At 44.4% G+C, this 14,809-nt stretch overlaps 1 pseudogene; it reads right to left on the bottom strand.

The window, feature by feature from the left end:
• Positions 1 to 977: 977 nt before the first annotated feature.
• LOC102414474 lies at positions 978 to 2,497 on the bottom strand (annotated as a pseudogene).
• Positions 2,498 to 14,809: the final 12,312 nt, after the last annotated feature.

Genomic DNA, 14,809 nt, shown 5'->3' with positions numbered 1-14,809 from the left:
TTGTGAATTACCACTCTCTGTTTCCCCTTTTAGTGGAAAAGCCTGACTTACTATAGTGCCAACCAATGACTCCACTACAGGAAACACCTTAGAACATAGTTTTGAATCACACTGTCTAGCTGCAAAACTCGGGGATGGAATGAGGCAAATACCCACCAAAAAGGAACACAAAAATCTGACAAGAAACCCCTCAAATGAGGACAAAGTTTTATCAAAATGTGCCTGGGCTGAGAATTCTAGGAGATCATACAACATTAAACACAACTGTGGACCCAAGCCCTAGGTTGTATTAATACATGGGATAACCATATAGTTTGCACTTCTGTGGCTAAGCCCATTTCTCTATTTATACAGACAGAGCTAGCATTGCTCTATTAACAGCTACCAATAAACTGCTTTGTCCTTTAAGATCTATTTGCCACATGAGGCTGAAACCACTAAACCGAATTTTTTCACTAAGGCTACAAACACTGCGTCTATGCAGGGATGGGAAGCTTGTTATGCACTCACACATCCGAAGTCCATCTGCCTTGGGGAGTCAGCTTCCAACTCTGCATTATTTTCTTCCACTCCCATCTTATATGTGTTCTTTCACAATTTTCCTATCACACTAAACACAGTAAAAATCTCTAATACATTCACATCTGGTTCTGGTTACCCAGTAGTATTACTTGTGTGCAATGAAACAAGAGACCAAAAACCACAGGACGAGTGCACAGGGAGGGGGATGACAGGATAGGGACCAGACAGAAAACACAGATGTGCAGATTTCACCAGAAACCAAGTACCCACCTCCCAAGTCTAGAGCAGAAGGAGGCTACAGTTCAGTTCCTTCACCTATCACCCCGATTCCTGAACCCCCAAAGCAGGAACCAGTGCTGTTACTTCTGAACCCAGGGTCCTCAAAAATGAGTCCTGGAAATCCAGAAATGCTCCCCTCCAACTGTGTGAATCTGGTGGAAAACATGAAGCGACAAACCTACACTAACTGTCTGACAGTTAAATTCATGTTACAAAAAAACTAACTTTCAGATTTATTTTTGTAACTTTTTTAAACAGAGAAAACAAAATACTTCTTGGGTAAAGGTGGGGGGTTGAGAAGACAGGCCCTGGGTAAAAATGATTAGGACAGTACCTGGAGTTGAGAGGCCTGCCTAGGAGAGCAGCCCAGGCATGGCCGCTGCCCCTGAGGCCCGCTGCCGTCTGAGGCTCGGCAGACCAGTTCATGTGCCCCGCCGAGCTGCTATAGATCCAAGTCATAAAAATCTTCCAGCTCATCGTGAAACAAGTCCCACTCGTCTTCAGAGTCTGTCAGGTTGTCACCCCCATCTGCAGCCAAAAGCGTGAGCAACATCTCACCCAGCTCAGAGGTGACAACCTCCTCTTTGTCATCAAGAGGGTTGCCATTCTCTCGGTCCTCAATGAGCTTCCAGAAGTGGTTCCTTCATTGGGTCTGGTATCTGCTTGACGTTCCCACTTTCTGTCTCTGTGGCTCCTCTTGACGGCCATCAGGGTATGCATGCTTGTAAAAACAGTTCCCTCCAAATAGGCAGCTCCCATGGCCTTCATCAAAATACCTGCAGGCCTTGTTGCTCATTGCCTTTTTGTATTTCTGAATGAGTTTCTGCTTCTCTTTTTTTCTCCTCCACCCAGTACTCACTTGGAATGACAAAGTTAGATATGATCTGGCATTCTAGGCAGGACTTTATCATCTTGCTCTCAAATTGCTTAGCACTCCTCCAGTTGCAAATACACTTGAGACAGTAGATGTGGTTGCAGTTGGAGAGGATCCCAAAGTGGTGCTTCCTGGGGTTGGCTTTCTCGTAGACTACCTCCATGCAGATGCCACACACCATGTCCTTGCTGCGTTGCACTGTGAATGAGAGCTCCGTGTCCTTCTTATGGGTCTTAATGCAGGATTTTATATGCTGTGACCTCTGGGCAGCATCCACAGGATAGAGGACCTGCAGCCCACACATGTCACATGCGTCTCCATGCAGATACATGCAGTACTCCCCATAGCGGCACTCCCCCACCGTGGCATAGGGGCAGAACTGCTTCTTAGTGTTCACCGTACTTTGCTTCCTCTCCGAGTCTTCCTTGGTCACTGAGCCCTGCAGGGGGCCTTCAGTGGAGGAAGGGGTAATCTGGCCACAGTAGGGCTGCCCTGGAACAAACTTCATGGCATTCATGGTCTTCTGACCCGGCTCCTATAGTTGCAAAGTTTGAATTTCTTGACTCAGCCTCGCCCATATTCATTTCAACAGTCGGTCCAACTGATGAGAGACTCGAGGAAGCAGCAAGAGGTGGCTTTTCAGTTAGATCTATAGCAGTTGCTTCTTCCTGTTTCAGTGGCTTGCTATGTTCATATCTGCAGCGGTCTCCATAAATACAGTACCCTCGCTGAAAATACTTGCACACTACACCACATGGACTGTCAAGAGAGGTCATGTGTGTAGCGACAGTTGTCTCCTTCCTTACAAACCCCATGCATGAAATACCGTCTGGGTTTCTGGTTTGTTTTTCATGCCTTTTGTCTCTCAGTCTTCACAATATCCCTTCTTGCCAACCCATCTCTACATCTCTTAGTGTTCCTCCTTTCCATTGAGTCCAAGTTCAATCTGCTTGCTGATGACAGGCCAATAAACTGAGAGATGAGATGTTGAGGTCAGGAACAGGAAAGCCAGCAGACCGAGGTGATAGCAGACTAGGTCTCTGAAACACCATCCTGCATGTATCTTTTTGAGTTAGTGTTTTTGTTTCTCTAGGGTATATACCCAGGAGTGGAATTGCTGGGTCATGTGGCAGATTTAGTTTTTTGAGAAGTGTCCATACTGTTTTTCACAATGGCTGCACCAATTTACATTCTCCCCAACAGTGCATGAGGGTTAGGGTTATCCACATCCTCACCAACATTTGTTATTCGTGTTCTTTTTGATGATAGACATTCTAACAGGTGTGAAGTGATATCTCATTTTGGTTTTAATTTTCATTTCTCTGATGATTAATAGTGATATGGATCTTTTCATGTACCTGTTGGCCATCTATGTCTTCTTTGGAAAAATGTCTATTCAGAAATTCTGTCCATTTTTTAATTGGGTCACTTATTTTTTTGATATTGACTTGTGTGAGCTGTTTTGTATATTTTGGATATTGGCCCTTTATCAGTCATATCATTACCAAATACTTTCTCCCATTCAGTATGTTGTCTTTTTATTTTGTTGATGGTTTCCTTTGCTGTGCAAGAGCTTTTAAGTCTAATTAGGTCCCATTTGTTTATTTTTTGCTTTTATTTCCTTTGCTTTAGGAGATAGATCCAAAAAATTTGCTATGATATGTGCATATTAATGGCGGTGCCATTTTGTTTGTAATGACCACGGAGCCTGGTAGGCTACCGTCCATGGGTAAAGTCGGACACGACTGAGCAACTTCACTTTCACTTTCACTGGAATGTGTTGGCTTTTAAAATAGTGTAAGCATTTTATATATAGGTAAAAAATGCAGATCAAATGTTCATACAGATCAACTTGAAAATCATTGCTTTGGGACTTCCCTGGTGACCCAGTGGCTAAGACTCCATGCTCCCAATGCAGGGTGCCTGGGTTCGATCCCTGGTCGAGGAACCAAGATCCCATATGCCACAAGTAAGACCTGGTACAGCCAAATAAATTCATTAAATAAATAAAAAGAATTTAAAAAGAAAATCATTGCTGTGTTAATAGTTGATAAGGCTCTGTGTAAAATCCTGATGTTGTGAACACATGATAGGGAAGCTTTGATGGAACAGGAAAGGACTAGCAAAGGGCTAAGAAAGTTCTTAGTTCTGAAAAGTTCCATTTATCTTTGGGGGAATGCAGGACAATGGAAGATGAATCCTGTGAGACCAAAAAGACCTGTTTAACAAACTAGTGACATTTTCATCCCAGAAAGTACACCGCTTATGTGTTAACTAGCAGTTGTTCTTGGATAAACTTTTTAGTACTATTGTTGCCTTGACTGTGGGTGAGGCAGGAAGGTACCCAGACCATCAAGGCTGTGTCACAGAGTCTGGTACAAGGAGAAAAGTAGCAGAGGGAGGAACTAGGGAGAAAATAAAGGGGACTAGGAGGAAGGAGCATGGCAGAACCCTTGGGGGCTTTCTCATGAGTGCAGCTTCAGAGGGATGGGGTCCATCTGTGAACACAGGGTCTTACTCCCAGGGTCCTAGTCACTGAGGTCAGAGGAGGTCCAAGCTGCAACCACAAGTTTTTGTGCCTCCGGGCTGGGGATACTTCCTGAAGAGAAGCCAGAATGCCAGAGTACTGTTTCAAAAAGACCAGGAAGCTGAAAGCCAGAGAACACTCCCAAAGGAAAAGCCCCTTTGTCTCAAAAGGAGAAAGGAAGACAATGAGTACCTGTCTGCTATGGTCTCAGTCTTTGTGTCAACGTGCATGCTAAGTCACTTCAGTCATGCCCGACTCTCTGCAACCCCATGGACTGTAGCCTGCTAGGCTCGTCTGTCCATGGGGATTCTGCAGGCAAGAATACTGGAGTGGGTTGCCATGCCCGCCTCCAGGGGATCTTCCCAACCCAGGGATCCAACCCATGTCTCTTATGTCTCCTGCACTGACAGGCGAGTTATTTAATACTACTAGTGCTACCTGCCCCCCACCCCACCACCATATAATGGAAGCCATAACCGTCAATGTGACGGTATTAGGAGGTGGGGCCTTTGGGAAGAGCAAAGCCCTTATGAATGAGATTAGTGCCTTTATAAAAGAGGCTGCAGAAAACCCCCTTGCCTCTTCCAACTTGTGAAGACATAGAGAGAAGATGGCCATTTGTGAATGAGGAAGTAGGCTCTCAACAGACACTGAATCTGCCGGTACCTTGATCTTGGACTTCTCAGCTTCCACAACTGTGAGAAATAAATTTATGTTTATAAGCCACACAGTCTCTGGTGTTTTGTTATATCAGCCTGAGTGGACTAAGACACCATCTATAGGACAGAGTTTAACTCTTTGTCTCCTGTTCCATCTCTACCTCTAGTGTGGGGAAAATGAGGATGTGGTGTGACCTTTGGACACTGGGACCTGGCCTTCCACTGACAGAAGTGGTACTGAATTTTCAGTTTCAAAGTTCTGCTGGGTTGATTCTTAGAGCCCCTTTCCTGTCACTGAAATCCTTTGACAAGGCAGCTCAGTACCAGCACCCTCACACAGAACCCAAGGATGCATATGGTTCTCAGCAGCTGAGAGAGTTCCATTGATCTGATGAGGCCTCTGCTCTCACACAGCCCTCCCTGCACATGCCCAGACAGTCCAGCTCATTAAGCTTGCATCCTGGTAGGTGCCCAGTGGAGGCCCTTTTCTCAGCCTCCAGACCCTCCACCCCAAGCTACTCTCTGCAGAAAGGGGACCCTGCAGTAAAGAATTTTGGCAAATGTGTTTGTGAATGCAAATGCATCATGAGTGATAGGAAAGGGAGAAAGAGAAACAAATGGACTGATTGGGACAGATGAACCAAGAAAGAGGGGAGTGGGGGCACATGTGGGATGTGTGAGTGAAAGAGTGAGGTGAGGGAGAGCACAGGGCATTATGAGCAGAGATAAAGATGAATAGTAGTGTGGGCAGCCATAAGTGACCTAATAGATGCTGCTAGAAGAGGGGCTGGGACAAGGTGGGCTGGGACAAGGTGGCCAGGTCCTGGGAGTGGTCTAGGGGTGGGAGAGAGAGATTAAAGATGTGTTGGTGAGACTGTTGGCATTTACCTCATGGTTTCACAAGCTCCTCAGGGCACAGGCTGCACTTTGGGAACATTCTTTTCCTTTTATCCCCCTTCAAGGCTTGTGCTGACTATTTAACTACTTCTTACCTGATAAGATGATGGGCTTCCCTGGTGGCTCAGAGGGGAAAGCGTCTGCCTGCAATGCAGGAGACCCATTTTTGATCCCTGGGTCGGGAAGATCGCCTGGAGAAGGAAATGGCAACCCACTCCAGTACTCTTGCCTGGAAAATCCCATGGACGGAGAAGCCTGGTTGGCTACAGTCCATGGGGTCGCAAAGAGTCAGACATGACTGAGTGACATAACTTAACTTTTCCCTGATAAGAGCAAATCTGGGAGTGGAGAGGGCTCCCTTGTGGTATGATCTGTCCCACCCTGAAGAGCTGCTGCTGGGGCCTGACTGTGTGGGAGCCCCGGCTGAGGGCTGCCCAGCCAAGAAGCAGAAACCAGACAGGTCTTGCTTTTTAAATTTTTGCACACAATACAAACAACTCTTTTTTTTTTTTACGTGTTATTGTTCACTGTTCACTATTCTCACCTGCTTATTCTTCAATGTAAACTCTAGAATCAATTTGTCAAGTTAAAAACATTCCAGTGAGGTCTTCCTTGTAATTGTGTCAAAGCAATACATTACTACTGCTTTTCATTAAAATTGAATTTGAGCCTAAATAATAAAGAACTTTTTTATTCAGAAAGAACTTATTTTTGCTCATTCATTTATTACCCAGCAGTATATCGAAAACTTAGGAAAGTGCTGGAAAAGTGGCCCCATTGTCTAATGACACTGAGAACCATTTGAAGCAAAGGAAAGAGGAAGAATAGTCCTTGTACTTGCACCACCCACCCTCCTCACCTGGTCCCAAACTCAACCCTAGTGGAGCCTGTTATTTAAAAATTTGATATTATCTTCATCATGAATTTTTGCATTAATTTTAATATAGAAATATTGTACTAAAATATTTATCTTGATTATTGAGTTTTTTGACATCCATTTAAATTTTACACCCAAGGTGGTGCCTTGCCTGTCTCCCTCATGTCCCCAGTCCATGTGGTACTTAACAGTGGGTGAGAATAGAGAAGAAAAAGGGTTGTAGACCGCTCATGGAGCCAGGATGACTGAGGACCAGGAGTGAGAAACTTTTCTGCTTAACTCCTAAACGGAACTATGCAGCTCTTCTTAACAGTGCATTGTATAAATGTCTGTTCTCTGAAGGGCTGCCCTGGCTACAAGTATGGCAGGCGGCTTGCAGCTGAAGAAGAGGAGGACGACACAATTCAAGCATTGCCATCTCCAAAGGGTCCTGCACTGTCCAGTATGGGAGCCATGAGCCACATGAGGCTCTTAAGCCCTTGAAATGTGATTAGTCTGAATTGTGATCTGCCATAAATATTGTTTGCACTGGACTTTGAAGGCTCAGTATATAAAAAAAGATCGTATATCTTATTCAAAACTGATGGCCTGTTGAAAAGATAATATTTTTGGATACATTAGGTTGAATAAAATGTATTACTAAAATAAACCTCACTTTTTTTCCCTTTTATTAACGTGGGAACTAGAAAAATGTAAATTTCGTGTGTGGCATGTGTTTGTGTCTCATCCCATCTGTGTTGGAACAGCGCTGGTCTGGGTGGTAGCAGGGATGTGTCCTTGAACATATGCAGGGGCCCTGATCACGTGGCCCCTGGGAATTCTGTTGCCCTTTGAGGCGCTTCCTCTAACCTCTTCTGTCTCACAGGATGCTCAGTATGTAACCTGTGTTAAGAGGTCACCAGCTCAGCAGATATAAATTGGAGCTCACAGGCAGTCAGAGATAGGACCTGATGTTATGGCAGTAGGGGAGGGCACTAGAAAGTGATGGAAAAGGAAGTGTGGTGGAGATCCTTTTAGACCCAGCATCTTGAAACACATTTTTTGTATTTCAAAAATGCCCCACAATGGATGAGATTCTCACTTTCCCAGCCTACTTTGCAGGTAGGGATTAGGGCTCAGCCAATCACACACACACAGGGCAGCATCTGAGGTGATGTGGAAGCAGCCAGTGTTACTGCATGAATCCACGAGGTTGAGGGTGGCAGCAGCAGTAAGGCAGAGATTCAGCATTAATGGATGGGTGATGCCAGCTGTTATGATGCTGCCCAGGAGGTGGCAGGAGTGTCTCTACCAAACCAGTTCTCGGTGAAATTTGTGGCATTGTTTTTTTTTTTTTTTTTTTTTTTACTACATAGCCTTTAAACTGGTTCTCTGGCCTTTCAGAGATTCTCTGTATCCTTCACATTTTTCCTAGCTAGAATGCTGTTATTTGCAATAAAATCCTGGCTGATATATAGTGGTTTCTGCACCTACTGTATGAAAGTGAAGTGAAAGTGTTAGTCGCTCAGTTGTGTCTGAAGTCGCTAAGTCATGTCTGACTCTTTGCGACCCCATGGACTGTAGCCCACTAGCCTCCTCTGTCCATAGGATTCTCCAGGCAAGAATACTGGAGTGGGTTGCCATTTCCTTCTCTAGGGGATCTTCCCAACCCAGAGACTGAAACGAGGTCTCCTGCATTGCAGGCAGATTCTTTACCATATGAGCCACCAGGGAAGCCCCACTTGCTGTATGCTGCTACTGCTGCTAAGTTGCTTCAGTCGTGTCCAACTCTGTGCGACCCCATAGATGGCAGCCCAACAGGCTCCCCCGTCCCTGGGATTCTCCAGGCAAGAACACTGGAGTGGGTTACCATTTCCTTCTCCAGTGCATGAAAGTGAAAAGTGAAAGGGAAGTTGCTCAGTCGTGTCCAGTTCTCAGCAACCCCATGGACTGCAACCCACCAGGCTCTGCCGTCCCTGGGATTCTCCAGGCAAGAATACTGGAGTGGGGTGCCATTTCCTTCTCCAATGCATGAAAGTGAAAAGTGAAAGTGAAGTTGCTCAGCTGCGTCCGACTCTTAGCAACCCCATGGACTGCAGCCTACCAGGCTCCTTCGTCCATGGGATTTTCCAGGCAAGAGTACTGGAGTGGGGTGTAGTCCCCAAATACCCAAATGGTGCTTTAAGCAGTCACGCTTGCTTGAAGACCTATAAGTACTTTATGTTTAGCACTGTGATAACAGCTGGAGGGACTCAGAAAAAAATGACCCTTCATTGCCTGTGCACACTCACACAGGTGACGTGTGATTGTTGCATCCTGGTACCGAGGTCTTCCCCAGGGCAGAGGAAAACAGATTCTGATTTGTCTTTAGCTGAGAGCTGTATTTAACTCTTCGATTTGAATTCTCTAAAATAATTAACTGCCTGCCTTCTTTTCTGGCAGCTGTTCTCAAGTCAGCTTTGAGACCAAGGCTACTCTGGACACATAGAGTCACAAAATCTCACTTACATCACTTACTGAGTTTACCACTCTTCCTGCCTCTAGGAAGTTAAATAATAGAGTGTGAGTTGCTCATACAAAGGAGGACATATTTTCAAATCATACACTTATAATTTGCAAACATCAACTTTAGCATTTGAGTTCCTCCAAAGCTAGACTCCGAGACGAGGATTTAGATGCAAGTGATTGATTTGGAAGGTGATCCCAGGAAGCACAGGGAGGGAGCAAGGAAAAGAGGGTATGCTGAGGAGAAGGTTATTGCTGTGGCAACTGGGTTCAGTCCTGCTAAGGATTCTCTGAAAGATTGTGTAGAACATAACTCAGAACCGTCCCACCAAGGGGCAAGGAAGTTGGGGTATTTATCTGTCAGCTCTCAGTTCTCACTGAGAGTTACTCATGAGGGTATTAGCTCCCCAGAACTTCTAGTTTGCCCTGCATGGACGGAGACTGTACTTATTATGGCCAGAGAAAGTCCTCAGGCAGAGAGACCCAGATTCTTGAGGCTGGGATCTGCCAGTATGTGTGGGGACTGTCCACCAAAGCTGTTGATGACCTTCAGGTGGGCCAAAGGCATACTGGCTATATTGGTTGGACATATCTAGTTAATAAAACTTTCATCATGTCTTTTTTCTTTCATTCAACATATGTTTTAGAGCACCCAATATGTTCCCAGCATGCATTTTGGCATGGTGATGTAACAGTGAACAAAACAGATGCAAAACCCTCCCTTAATAGCTTATTCTAATGATTGTTCTCAGGAGTATCAAATTCTTCCAACCACAAATACCTAACAGATTTTCAGTAATGTATGCATTCATTGTGGCTCAGCTGGTAAAGAATCTTCCTGCAATGGCAGGAGACCTGGGTTCGATCCCTGGGTTGGGAAGATCCCTGGGTTGGGAAGATCCCTTGGAGAAGGGAAAGACTACCCACTTCAGTATTCTGGCCTGGAGAATTCCATGGACTATACAGTGCATGGGGTCGCAGAGTCAGACACATATGCATTCATTTAATATTAGTATTAATACTTGATATTGTACTAATTGGATAAATCGTGACACTGTTTTGTTATTTTTCTTTGTTAAGAAAATATAATTTCAAAGACTATTGGAGCTTAAAGTGTTTCTAAAATGACTGAGGCATGCAAAGGTGAACTAAACTTTCTGAAATACATGTAGCAGAACAAGGACCAAAACCTCAGGTTTTTTTCACATAAATGCAAAATAGCACCACATTGTCCAAGGTTGGTGATTTTTTAAAGTAAAAACCAAAAGGCAGTTTAAGTGCACCTTTATACATTGGGGTAAGAGTGGAAATTGATGCAAATTTTTGTAAAACAATTGGCAATAAGCATATGAGCTTTAGAGGTAAACATTCCCATTGACATCATAATTCAGCTTTTAGGGATTTATCTTAAGAAAATAATCAAAAAATTGAAAAAGCTTTATATACAAGAAATATTAATTGAGTCAAGAGTGTTTTTTAAAATATTTAGTGATATGGGAAAATATAATACTTAGTGATGAAATGAGATTATATAGCTTCATATACTGGGTGTCTCATTTTTTCAGAACAATCCACACAGAGAATAAAATATAGCAAAGAAGCAGTTATAGCTTCATGGTATGACATGTGGAATATTTGTTTTTTCTTGTATAATTGCATTTTCTGCAATAGACATGTGTTAACTTTTATAGTCAGGGGATAAAAATCTAAACATTATTTTGCCTTACTTTTCACCTCTAAGCATTTTGCTAAGTATCAAGGAAGTGTTTAGTGGGTATTTTTGTCTCTCGCCTTGAAAAAAAATCATTCTGTTTTAATCTAAGCTCCCGATATTCAGAAGCCTTCCAGCTAGAGTGGATGTGGAGAGGGTACATTTTGAAATGCCTTTCCTCATGGCCCTGTGTCTCCCTCTGCAGCTTCATCTCCCTTCACTGGAGTGCTTCCCTTCTCCCCATGGACGTCCCATGGACATGGGTCCCTTGTCTGCATACTGCTAGTGTTTTCCTGCTTTGTGGCTTCTATTCCTTTGTTTCTTTCTTCCCCATCAGCTCCCCCTTCATTGTGTTTCTTTCAGTTCTTCTTACAGAAGCTGAATCCCATGCTGCTGCTTTCAGTCTTTCTCCCCTCTTAGTTTCAGCCGCAAAGTATGATGGGGACTTCATCTCATCTTACCTGCTGTGTCTTGCCTTTGGGATTAGACACTATGAAGATGAAAGAAAATGAGCCGCCTATTAAATATATCACCTTTGGACTTTCCAGACCCTCCAGCTCTGCCAAACACCATGGGAGCCTTTGGCCCCCTATGGCAACACTTCCCGAAATGCATGCTCTCTTCCAAAGCAACTGAAGAACACAGACCCCCTTCTTTCCCCCAAACAAGGCTGTTGTTTTTATCTCCCAGGTTGCTACCATGTGGGAATGTCGTGGTGTGAGAAAATATCAATACCCAAAATGCAGCTCGCACTTGCTTCCCATCAACTATGAAGGGGCCATTAATCATTCTCCACCCTCCCATCCTTCCTCGTCTTTATTACAGAGAAGCTGTTCTTGTAATTTCTGAAGAGTATCTGTGGGTGGTGACTAACCTTTGGCATTGTCCATGTGGTCTGACAGAAACGGTCTAGTGTCTCCTAGCATCAGCCTGGAGAGTTCAAGGGCATCTGAGGAGGCCCCATGGCAAGGTGCAGCCAAGCAGAAGCAAAGGAAGATGTTGGGATGGGAGCAGCCTGAGGCTGGCTCCCTTAGGCCTGGTGTTGATGCATTCTTGCTTCTTTGCTGACTAAAACTCCGAAGGCATTTGCTTTTTTTGTTCTTGGCTCAGCTGAGTACAAAAATGCTGTCTGGGCAGCATTTATTAGAAAACCCCTGCTCATAGGGGTGCAATAAATATTCTTTTTGGAAAATCTGTGGTACTTACATGGTTGCTACTGTAGTTCAAGCCCAAGAGAGATACCATGCTATAGCTATTGGGATTCAGTGCTAGAAACAGAAACCCCTTAAAGTATTTAAATATAAAGGTTTTGCGTTCAGAGAATAAGGTGCTTAGCATATTGTTGGAGTGAAGTGTGAAAGTCGCTCAGTTGTGTCCGAATCTTTGTGACCCCATGGACTGTACCTGGTAGGCTCCTCCATCCATGGAATTCTCCAGGCCAGAATACTAGAGTGGGTAGCCATTCCCTTCTCCAGGGGATCTTCCCGACCCAGGGATCAAACCCAGGTTTCCCACATTGCAGGCGGATTCTTTACTGTCTGAGGCACCAGGGATGTCGGGCTGGGCAAAGAGGAATGATTGCCAGGGTATCACAGAACTGACTAATCCAAAGAAATCCTACCTCTGTCATGATTAGGAAGGTGGAGGGTCAGAGGCTGCTGCTGGAATACACTCTCCATGGTCCAGGAAGCCACCATTGGTACACTTCTTGACACCACAGAGATGCAAAACAAACATTGGAAATCTGCTCCAGAAACTCCATATGTTTGCTTCAAGGTATAAAAGCAGGAAGATGATGATCTCTGCCTCATGTATTCTTTCCCATTGGTGAAACCTTTTCATGTACAGAGGCTTAGCTGCAAAGGAGTCTGAGAGATCAAGTATTTAGCTATTTGGATTTTTTAGTATAGTGAGACACATGGAAGGAGGTGGGAATGGAGGCCAAGTGCCAACAGATCATACCTTATAAACACACATGCCTTATAAAATGGCACTGGCCTTAGAGCATGCAGGGGGATGCATGCTAGGTTGGGAATGCCTGAGGGCCCAAGAGGGTCTGAGACCAAAAAAGAGTGGGGTAAACAGAAAATATGGTAGAATCTCTTCAGGGAAGAGAGAAGGTAGAATTCATCACAGAATTGTCCCTGTCTGATTTTTAGCAATACACAAGGAAGTAAGGAGACTGTACCCCTGCTAGGAAAGTGGCTTGACTTTTGGCTTATGAAAATTGCTGATCATCAGTGTTAAGTGCAGATAGCATTATTACCTGGGACATTAATTACGTGGGACATGGAGTAGATTAGAAACAAAGGTATAGTTCTTGGAAGGAGCTGGTGATGGAGTCAGGTCTCTGGCAGCCAACTTCTCTGGCATGGAAAGAGCTGTGGAATAGGGTATAGGGAAGGGCATAGCAAAATAAGAGTCCTGACAAGACCCAGGCAGAATGAGGCCATGTAAATGGATGGGCTCTTTGGGCCTGATACTGAAAATGGGCCTCTGTATACCAGCACCAAACTGAACCTCAGAGACAGAGTTTGGGGAAAGCAGAAAAGAAGAGTTTTATTGCTTTGCCAGGCAAAGGGGGCCACAGTGGGCTAATGTCCTCAAAACTGTATGTCCAAACCTGGGGGGTGGTTTGTGAGAAGTCTGTAGTCAAGGGGCACGTTTGCTGACAAGGATCAGGGTGTGTGCAGGGCCTGCATTCATTCAGTCTCGATATCGTCTGGTGTTTGGTGGTCCTGATGGGTTTTGTGATTCTTGAGGTTATTAAACTGTGACTTTCTCTCTAAAATGAAGAATGCTTCATCTTGCCTTTGCTGGGGATTTTAGTTCTGCAGAAGACCTCAAAAGTACTGTTTTGAGTATCCCTTGAGGGGGAAGCAGGATCCTGCCCCAAGGCCACACTATTGTTTTTTTGTTTTTATTTATTTATTTTTTTTTTAATTTTATTTTATGTTTAAACTTTACATAACTGTATTAGTTTTGCCAAATATCAAAATGAATCCGCCACAGGTATACATGTGTTCCCCATCCTGAACCCTCCTCCCTCCTCCCTCCCCATTCCATCCCTCTGGGTCGTCCCAGTGCACCAGCCCCAAGCATCCAGTATCGTGCATCGAACCTGGACTGGCAACTCGTTTCATACATGATATTTTACATGCTATTGTTTTTTGACTACATCTCATTTGTCCCCACATCCTCCTTGTTCCCTGATTAACAACTGTTTGAACCTGCCGTTTGGAACTCACAGAAGGTCATGGAGGCTGAATTAAGCCTATTTCCTACAAACAAGAAACAAGGGACACAAAAAGGTTTTTGTGCCCAGGAGCCCCACAGGGTCCTGCTCAGTTTTAGGCCCAAGTAAGCAGATGAAGGATACTGGGAAGTTGGCTTAATTAGCCCCAGTTCTACATCCCTCCCTGTATCCATGCCCTTTGCCTTGTAATTTTGCATCTTTTCTTACAAAAGGCAAAATGGGTTTCCCTACCACATGATTTTTGGGCTTGGCCTTGAGACTTGCTTTGGACCAAAGAATAGGGGAAGAAGCAGCACAAGTTCAATTTTGAACCAAAGCCTTAAGAGAGCTCACATGTTTCTATTTTCCTTCTCATGCTTTTGCCAGCTGCATGAGAAGAACTTCCCCTGGGTTCTGCTTACTCAGAATTAACCCATGTGGGAGAAACTAGAGCCCAGCCCATTGCAAGGAACCAATCCCAGTGGACCTACAGCTTGAAAGGGGGCCTTCTAGCTGAACTCAAGCTAGTTCATCTGAGCCCCAGGCAAACTAATGGTGTGTGAGAAATAAATGCTTATTGTGAACACTGAAATATTTGTGATTGTAGTTATGCAGCAATAGCTGGCTGATACAGGGACTGTCACTGAATACTCAAGGGGTTTATCATTTCCAGGTATTTCAATGAAGAGTATTAGGAGAACATCTACAAACCCAGACTGGCATGTGCAAGTTCTGAGGAATGGT

This window comes from Bubalus bubalis, chromosome X (assembly GCF_019923935.1).
Source record: "Bubalus bubalis isolate 160015118507 breed Murrah chromosome X, NDDB_SH_1, whole genome shotgun sequence".
Classification (NCBI taxonomy): domain Eukaryota; kingdom Metazoa; phylum Chordata; class Mammalia; order Artiodactyla; family Bovidae; genus Bubalus; species Bubalus bubalis.
Note: the sequence above shows the minus strand (reverse complement) of the source record. Positions and strands in the feature narration are given on the sequence as shown.